Genomic DNA, 7,565 nt, shown 5'->3' with positions numbered 1-7,565 from the left:
AGAAAGATTTCAACCTGAGACAAAGAAGATGGCTAGATTTGATTAAAGATTACGAGTTAGTGATTGACTACCACCCGGGTAAGGCAAATGTTGTTGCTGATGCCTTGAGTAGAAATTCTTTATTTGCATTGAGAGCTTTGAATACCAATTTGGCTTTATCTGATGATGGTTCCATTTTAGCTAAGTTGATGGCTAAACCGTTATTTCTTGAAGAAATCTATGAAGCTCTGAAAAATGACAATGAGTTGCAAGCTAAAAGAGCTCAATGCGAGTCGGGTGTAGAGTCTGATTTTTAGATCAGTTCTAACGGTTGTTTGATGTTTAGAGACAGAGTATGTGTGCCAAAGAATGATCAGCTTATTCGGAAGATCTTACAGGAAGCACATAGCAGTTCTTTGTCTATTCATCCAGGTAGTACAAAAATGTATAATGATCTGAAGAAAATGTACTGGTGGGCAGGAATGAAAAGAGATATTTTAGAATTTGTTTCTAGATGCTTGATTTGTCAACAGGTGGAGGCTAAACATCAGGTACGTTCAGGTTTATTGTAGCCTGTGTTAGTTCCTAAGTGGAAATGAGAGCTTGAGGAGGCCATGTGAAAATAGTACCCAAATCTCTTCACAGGTAAGATTTTCGGGGCTGAAAATCCCTAAAAGGGGGGAGAAATGTAACATCCTAATTTAGGGCTTAGTTAGAATAGTGGTTTCAAGACCACAAATTTGTTGAGGAAAATTTTATTTTTCTATATTTTTATGGCCTACAATTTCACGGAATGATTTCGTGAAAATTTCGTTCAAAAATTTCGACGTTTGGGCACTCAATTTAGTCAAAAGGAATATGAGTTCTTTACATTTTTGTAATCCTGGTAGCTTAATTTAGCTTATTTTAGCAATAATTTAACCTAGGGTTCATATTTGGAAAAATACCCATAGGTGAAATATGTTTATTGTGATGTTTTATGATAGAATATGAATCTAGGAATTATGTTAAACAACTTTTGCTAGTCGATTTTAAGTGAAAACGAGTATATTGACATAATCGGCAAAAATACCTAATGTTCATAAGTAACTGTTAGAGTAAGAATTTGGTGTTGTCATAGAAGGGAAAAATGTTCAGCATGTTATAAAACATAAGAATAAGAGATCAACTTTAATTTCTAAGCTTTGGGGAAAAAGTGTAAATATGCAAAAGTTTAGGGGCAAAACTGTAATTTTTCCAAAATTGAGTCAAGGGCTGTTTTGATGAATGTGAGTATTAAATAAGCTAAATTTGCAATTATAGATCAAGAAGAACAAAATCCGGAGCTAGACCAGGGAAAGAAAAAGATTGAGGACTAAAGTGTTAGATTTGATCACATTTTTGTATCGAGGTAAGTTTACGGTAAATAAATTAATATTTTAATATTTATTATTAATGCTGCTATTTTCCAGCAATTATGTAGTTATTTCATGAAATTATTTAATGTTGACTTAAGTAAGAGATGACAGAGAATCAGTGATAAAATCCCCTTTGAAACATAAGGAATATATCGGATACAAATGCCATGACATTTGCGTAAAGAGATCTCATGTAAGACCATGTCTGAGACATGGAATTCTCATCATTGAGATTATGAGAGGTCCCATGTAAGACCATGTCCCCGTAAGACCATGTCAGGGACATGGCATGGGCACCGATATGAGAACTCCTATGTAAGACCTTATCTGAGATATGACATTGGCAGTACAGGAAACATCCCATGCACGACCATGTGTGGGACATGGCTTTGGCATGTTATTATCATATATGAGACCCAAGTATCCTTATTATTCCAATGTGGCTCAACGGGCTAGAAAACAGATTATGTTCTATGGAAGTTCAAGTAAAAGTGTAACTAGCAACTTCAGGTGAGTTATAAGAGTTAAGAATATGTTATGATATCAGTGAGAACCAATATTTCAGCAAGAGAAGAGTAAGTTGTAATCTTAAGTTATCTAAATAGGTAAGTAAATAAACAAGTAAATGAGAGTAAGTAAAGAGGAAACTTAAGAACATGATACTTGCATATCATTATTTGTGTTAAATGTTGTTGTTTATTTACTTGCAAACTTACTAAGATTTATGCTTATTTCTTTTATTTCCTTTTCTTTCATATAGTATTATCAAGGATAGTCGAGATCTTGAAGACGTCGGAGAGCATTCACACTATCAACCACCACAACTCGGTATTTTAAGACGATAAATGTTTCAAGCTATGGCATGTATAGGGACTTAGTCATTTCGATTGTATATTCTTAAATTATGACCAAAAGATGATATGTAAATATTTGATGATGAATAGTTATTAAAATGGGTATGAAGGTGTTTGTTGTCATAAAAGTCTAGGTGATAAATTATGCATAGAAATCATGAAAAAGTAAAAATTGGTAGTGAATCAGTTTTGAGACAGAAGTAGTGACGTGATTTTGAAAAATCACCAAGGATAGTAGAAAAAGAATTAGAGGGTGGATGAGATATATAATTAAAGCTTATTGGGTCTATTTTCATAGAAAAATAACAGTGTAGACAAAGGAATTATGTATTCTGAGATATTTTCATTTTAGTTAGACAAGGTCAAAGTGGTTTTCAGATTCCCTTGTTCTAAATTTGGAAAATCATTAAAAATTGTACAAAAATATTTATGAGTTGTAATTTATATTTCTAGATTCCTTATTGAGTCTATTTTCTATAGAAACAAGTTACAGCACCATATTAAGTCTGTAAAATGAGATAATTAAATTTTAGTGACGAGAGGGTGGGGCAGTCGATTAGTGAAACAGGGGAGACTTTAACTAATAAACTGTACTAATTGGCTGGACCAAAAATTCTGAAAAATTTATGGTAAAAATACATATGATTCTACTTTCAGGGAAAATTTACGGATCTAAATTTCTAGTTTCGTAGCTCGAGTAATAATTAATTTAGTAACTACTGCGCATGTGGACAGCTTTGTTGTGAATAGTGAAATTAATTTCAAAAGTAAAATTTTATGCCCCGGACATTTAAGTTAAGTCAAGTAACGCCTCATGCTCGAATCCGGCAACGGTCTTGGGTAAGGGGTGTTACAGGATGAGAGGTGTGTTTTAAATGAGCAGCAGAGAGGGGTATTTATAGGTTGGATAGGCTGCTAAAAATAGCAAAAATCAGTAGCCTTTAACACCTCCCATGGCCAGCCACACATGTGGCAAGTTGAAGCTTTCAAACTTGATAAATTTAGCTAGGGGTAAATCTACGAAAGCTTGACAAGTGGAGGGGTTTGAATAAAATTTCAAGAGAACTTCAAGGGCTGGTTTGCAAGTCAAATAAGTAGCTAATTTGAGCTGATTGGGCCAGCTTGTTGGATGGTTTTGGGCAGCCCATTTGATCGGTTGGACTAGTCTTCTCGGTTTAGCACAACTGGGCCTCCTTTCATAGTTTAATTAATAATAATTATTTAACCGATAATAAATTGGATGAAAATTATAATTAATTATATTATGAATTAATATTCATAATTTGGACCGTCTTAGGCTGAAAAATCAATTCTCCTCGATACTTCAAAAATCGCTTCTCGATTTTGTGCTTCTAGCAATGTTTACCAAGCCAATTTTTGCCCTTTGAAAATAAATCAAAATTTATTATAAAATTTGATTAAAATTCTATGTGTTAATAATTTAAGTACAATTTAATTATTTTATAATTATTCTATATTTTTTTTACAAGAATTACACCAAAATTGCATGAATTTGAGTTAAAAAGGACATGAAAAAGTCTATATATTTTCGTGTTTCCAGCTATCCAAAGGAAGGAAGACAGTCACTGTAGAAAACTAAATGAATGGCGTGTAAGAAATCAAGAAAGAATGGCATGACTGGCTCTTTGAAGGCAAAGGGAAGGTAGGACTCTGAAGTTAAGGTAAGTATATGAGATGATAAATGGACATGTAGAAAGAACTAAGTATCTAAGGAACATTGAAAGAAAGGCTCTGTATGTAAGTAAATGGCGAACTTTGTATAATCATAAGGGTTAGATATTAAGGCTAGTGTTCGCCAATGTATGTGGCAAGGCAATGAAATATATTAAAGATAAGTATAGAAGGTACTCTGAAGCAAAAAGGAACTGGGCGAATTCTTAGTTAAGTATTGGTCGTAGTCTACCCCACCTGAAGAAAATGATAATATTAGTAAGTATGGAAGAATTTAAGTCTTATAATAAGGTAAGATTTAAGAAAGAACATAGAAAGTAAAGATATGTTAAGTATAGTACGCTCAAGAGAGAGAAAAATTGTTCTGAAGAAAGAAAGATGGTAGCCTCAGTCTTGTACCTGCCAAAGAAGGAAGAAAGATCAAGAAATACCCTAAGGATGTGCAAAATAACATAGGCAATTTAGAATGAATGAAAAGGTATTCTGAGGTTTAGCTCTCTAAGTTCTTATGAACTTACAAAAGTTATTTCTCTTTTTAGGTTTGTAAACGAATGTGCATCGAGAGATGATGCTAGAGCTATGCCAAGGAAGCGGTGCATTGGGCTATTATGCATATAGAGGGAAACATGTGGCATGTCAAAGTTTGTGCATAAGTCATCTAAGTAGGAATTCAATTTTTTTATAGCTAAAGTCTACACATAAATAAATAAGTAGTACTCCAAATGTACATAGTAGTTTAAGTGATAGAATAAAGAATACCCCAAATTTTATCATTCTAAAATGTATAAGTAACTTTATAATGTAACCCTTAAAACAAACTCTTACAAAGATGAACAAAAGAAACAAATTTTCAAGTTACATATGTAAGAAGGATGTAACACCTGAGATTCGGATCTGATAGATCGGGTTGGGTCAAGGGTGTTATAGTTTGTGCCAGTGAATGATCGTTCTAGACTGTTTCACTTTGGTATTGATTTAATGGAATGTATATATATAAGAATGATTTTGATTAACTATTGATGAGTATAAAGTAAAAGATGAATATTTTAGCACTAATTTTATCGGCCTTGGTAAATGGTTTGTTAGGTTTAATTAATTTAAGTTGTTTTTAATTTTCAAAATGTTAAATTAAGGTAAGTTTATTTGAATTTTAGCTATGAACTTACTAAGCTTTATAAGATTACTTTGTGTATTTTCCTGTTTTCTGTAGTTAAAGTTTTGTGGAACTTGTCGGATGGATCAACTTCAAAGCTCACACTACCAAGCTACTGTCTTGGTAGATTTTGACTTGTTATTTCTATTTTTTGGCATGTATATAGGGCATTTTGAGTTAATGAAGTTGATATTCTAGTTGAAATTGCAATGTGTCTAAAGTTGGGGTGTAATGTGTTAAACTTAATGTTCTCGTGGTATGCTTATATGATGGATGTGATGAAGTTATTTTAGAAATGTTATGTGATCTAAATTATGATATGGATGAAATTACAATGTAATGTTTGGTTTATGCTTTTGTTGATGATTTGAATTGTTGAATTAGATTGGATTTGATGGTGTCTTATGTCATATTGGTTAGAACCATGAACTTGTGTCATATAGGTAAACGTTTGATGGGTTTTGAGTTGTTTAAATGTTTGATCTTGGTAAGGTTTAGTATGGTTAATATGGTTAATAAGGTTAATATGGAGTCTAATTGGAGATTGATTGATTGGTTGAATAAATACATTTTTTATTGATTCTTTAAGGTGCCATTGAGGGCATATTGGTATAGTTGACTGTGATAAACTTTGGTATATTAGTTTTTAGTACGCTTTAATGTCATTTAGTTGAATACATAAAGTCTTGATTTCTAGTTAGTATGTTTATAAAAGATGATCTCAGGTCCCTTTACTAAAGAGTATCATTTGAGTTTTAGATGGTTTGAGCATGAATTCGACATTTAAAATATGGAATTTTATCATTTCTAAACTTAAGTATCGATATTTTTGTACTTGGTATCGATACTTGACCATATAAACAATTTTTAAAACAATTAGAATGCTAAAATGGTATCGATGTTTATGAGAGTATCAATACTTTTCTTAAAATATCGATACCAAGTAATAAATATTGATACCCTTATTTTGCCTAATAAACATAATTGAATTTTGGTATTGTTATTTACACATGGTATTGATACAATATCGATACCATTAATTAAATATTGATACAAAATTTTGAAAATTTAAAAGTTTGAAAATTTTACAAATCAATCCTATATATTACTTGAATTTCAACATTAAGTCCTTGTAGACTTCAATCTATTTCATTGCAATGTATTTGAATTATATTGTATAAATTTATAATGTGGTTGTAATTATTGCATGTAGCATACTTTTATTCGGGTTTGCTGACCGGACCGGGTAAGGGGTGTTAAATATTACAGGTATACCGCCGCAATGATAGCCCGTAGGGAGGAAATGAGCAAGTGGGATGGCAAGTTCATATAGCCACAAGGACGATAACCTGTTAGTTCAGCGAGTTAGACAGACCTTCATGTATGGGATAGGAGATCCCCCATGTAAGGGCTAGTGAAAGGGACGGATTATTGGAAGTAATCCCACCACTGTTACCAATAGGATCGAACAAGAATGGGTTCGCCAAAGTGGCAAAGTCTGCTAGAAGATAGCACAATACGAAAACATCAACGAGTCATTTAGGATTATAATATGGAAGAGGGAGTCCACCAAGGGCTAGCCCAACCAAGTCCGCTATAGAAGGTATGTCCTAAGAATCCTTAGGTGGAAAGTCGAGAAAGCTACCATAAAGGTTCATGATAAGAGGCTTGTAACAACCCGTTTTTCAGTGGTGTTAGAAACATTGGTCTCAGGACCACAACTCCTACATATCTTTAGTGCGGTATTTAAATTTAGTTATAAAATTTTAACATTTAGGTAGTTAATTAAGTAAAAGGATTAAATTGTAAAAGTCAAGAAAGTTTATCTCTATTAGTAAGAGTTATCGAATAGTTATGAAAAGATAATTAAAGGTATTGATATGGTAATTATATCATTTCGGGATAGGAATGGACGGTCTACATGATTAAATATATGAAATTTTAATTAAAAATTAAAAGATAATGGTAATTTTGTAAATAGGCAAATATTAAATCAAATAAAAGGTTAAAATGAAACATTTTTCTTCTTGTTTCTTCTTCAACAAAACTGAAAAGCCATTTTTGGAAAGGAAAAAGCTTCAATTAGCTAGGGTTCATCAAATAAGTAAGTAAACCTTGTTCCTTTTTAGTAATTTTTATGTTTCTGAGCTTGTATGAGCTTAATCTAGCTAACCCGAGGACTAATTTGTAAAATTTTCAAAAATTTTAAATTATTTCATTAATTTGTATGGGTTGTTTTTAAAGTTTTATGGAAGATTATTGAGTTTGGTTTTTATTTAAGACTATTTTATAAAATAATTTTTGATGATTTTAACGTTTAAGGATCAAATTGTTAAGTGATAAAATTTCAAGGACATGTTCTGAATTAGTCACAAATATAGGCTGAACTGAGGGTTTTTTATATTCTTCTAGGATGGGTTTTGAATAAAATTTGTTTACTTGTGAATTTTGTGCATAGGGACTAAATTGAATAAAAGTGAAATATTGAGG

The sequence above is a fragment of the Gossypium hirsutum genome, chromosome D06, assembly GCF_007990345.1.
Source record: "Gossypium hirsutum isolate 1008001.06 chromosome D06, Gossypium_hirsutum_v2.1, whole genome shotgun sequence".
NCBI lineage: Eukaryota > Viridiplantae > Streptophyta > Magnoliopsida > Malvales > Malvaceae > Gossypium > Gossypium hirsutum.
The sequence above is the reverse complement of the archived record's forward strand: the minus strand, read 5'-3'. Positions refer to the sequence as shown.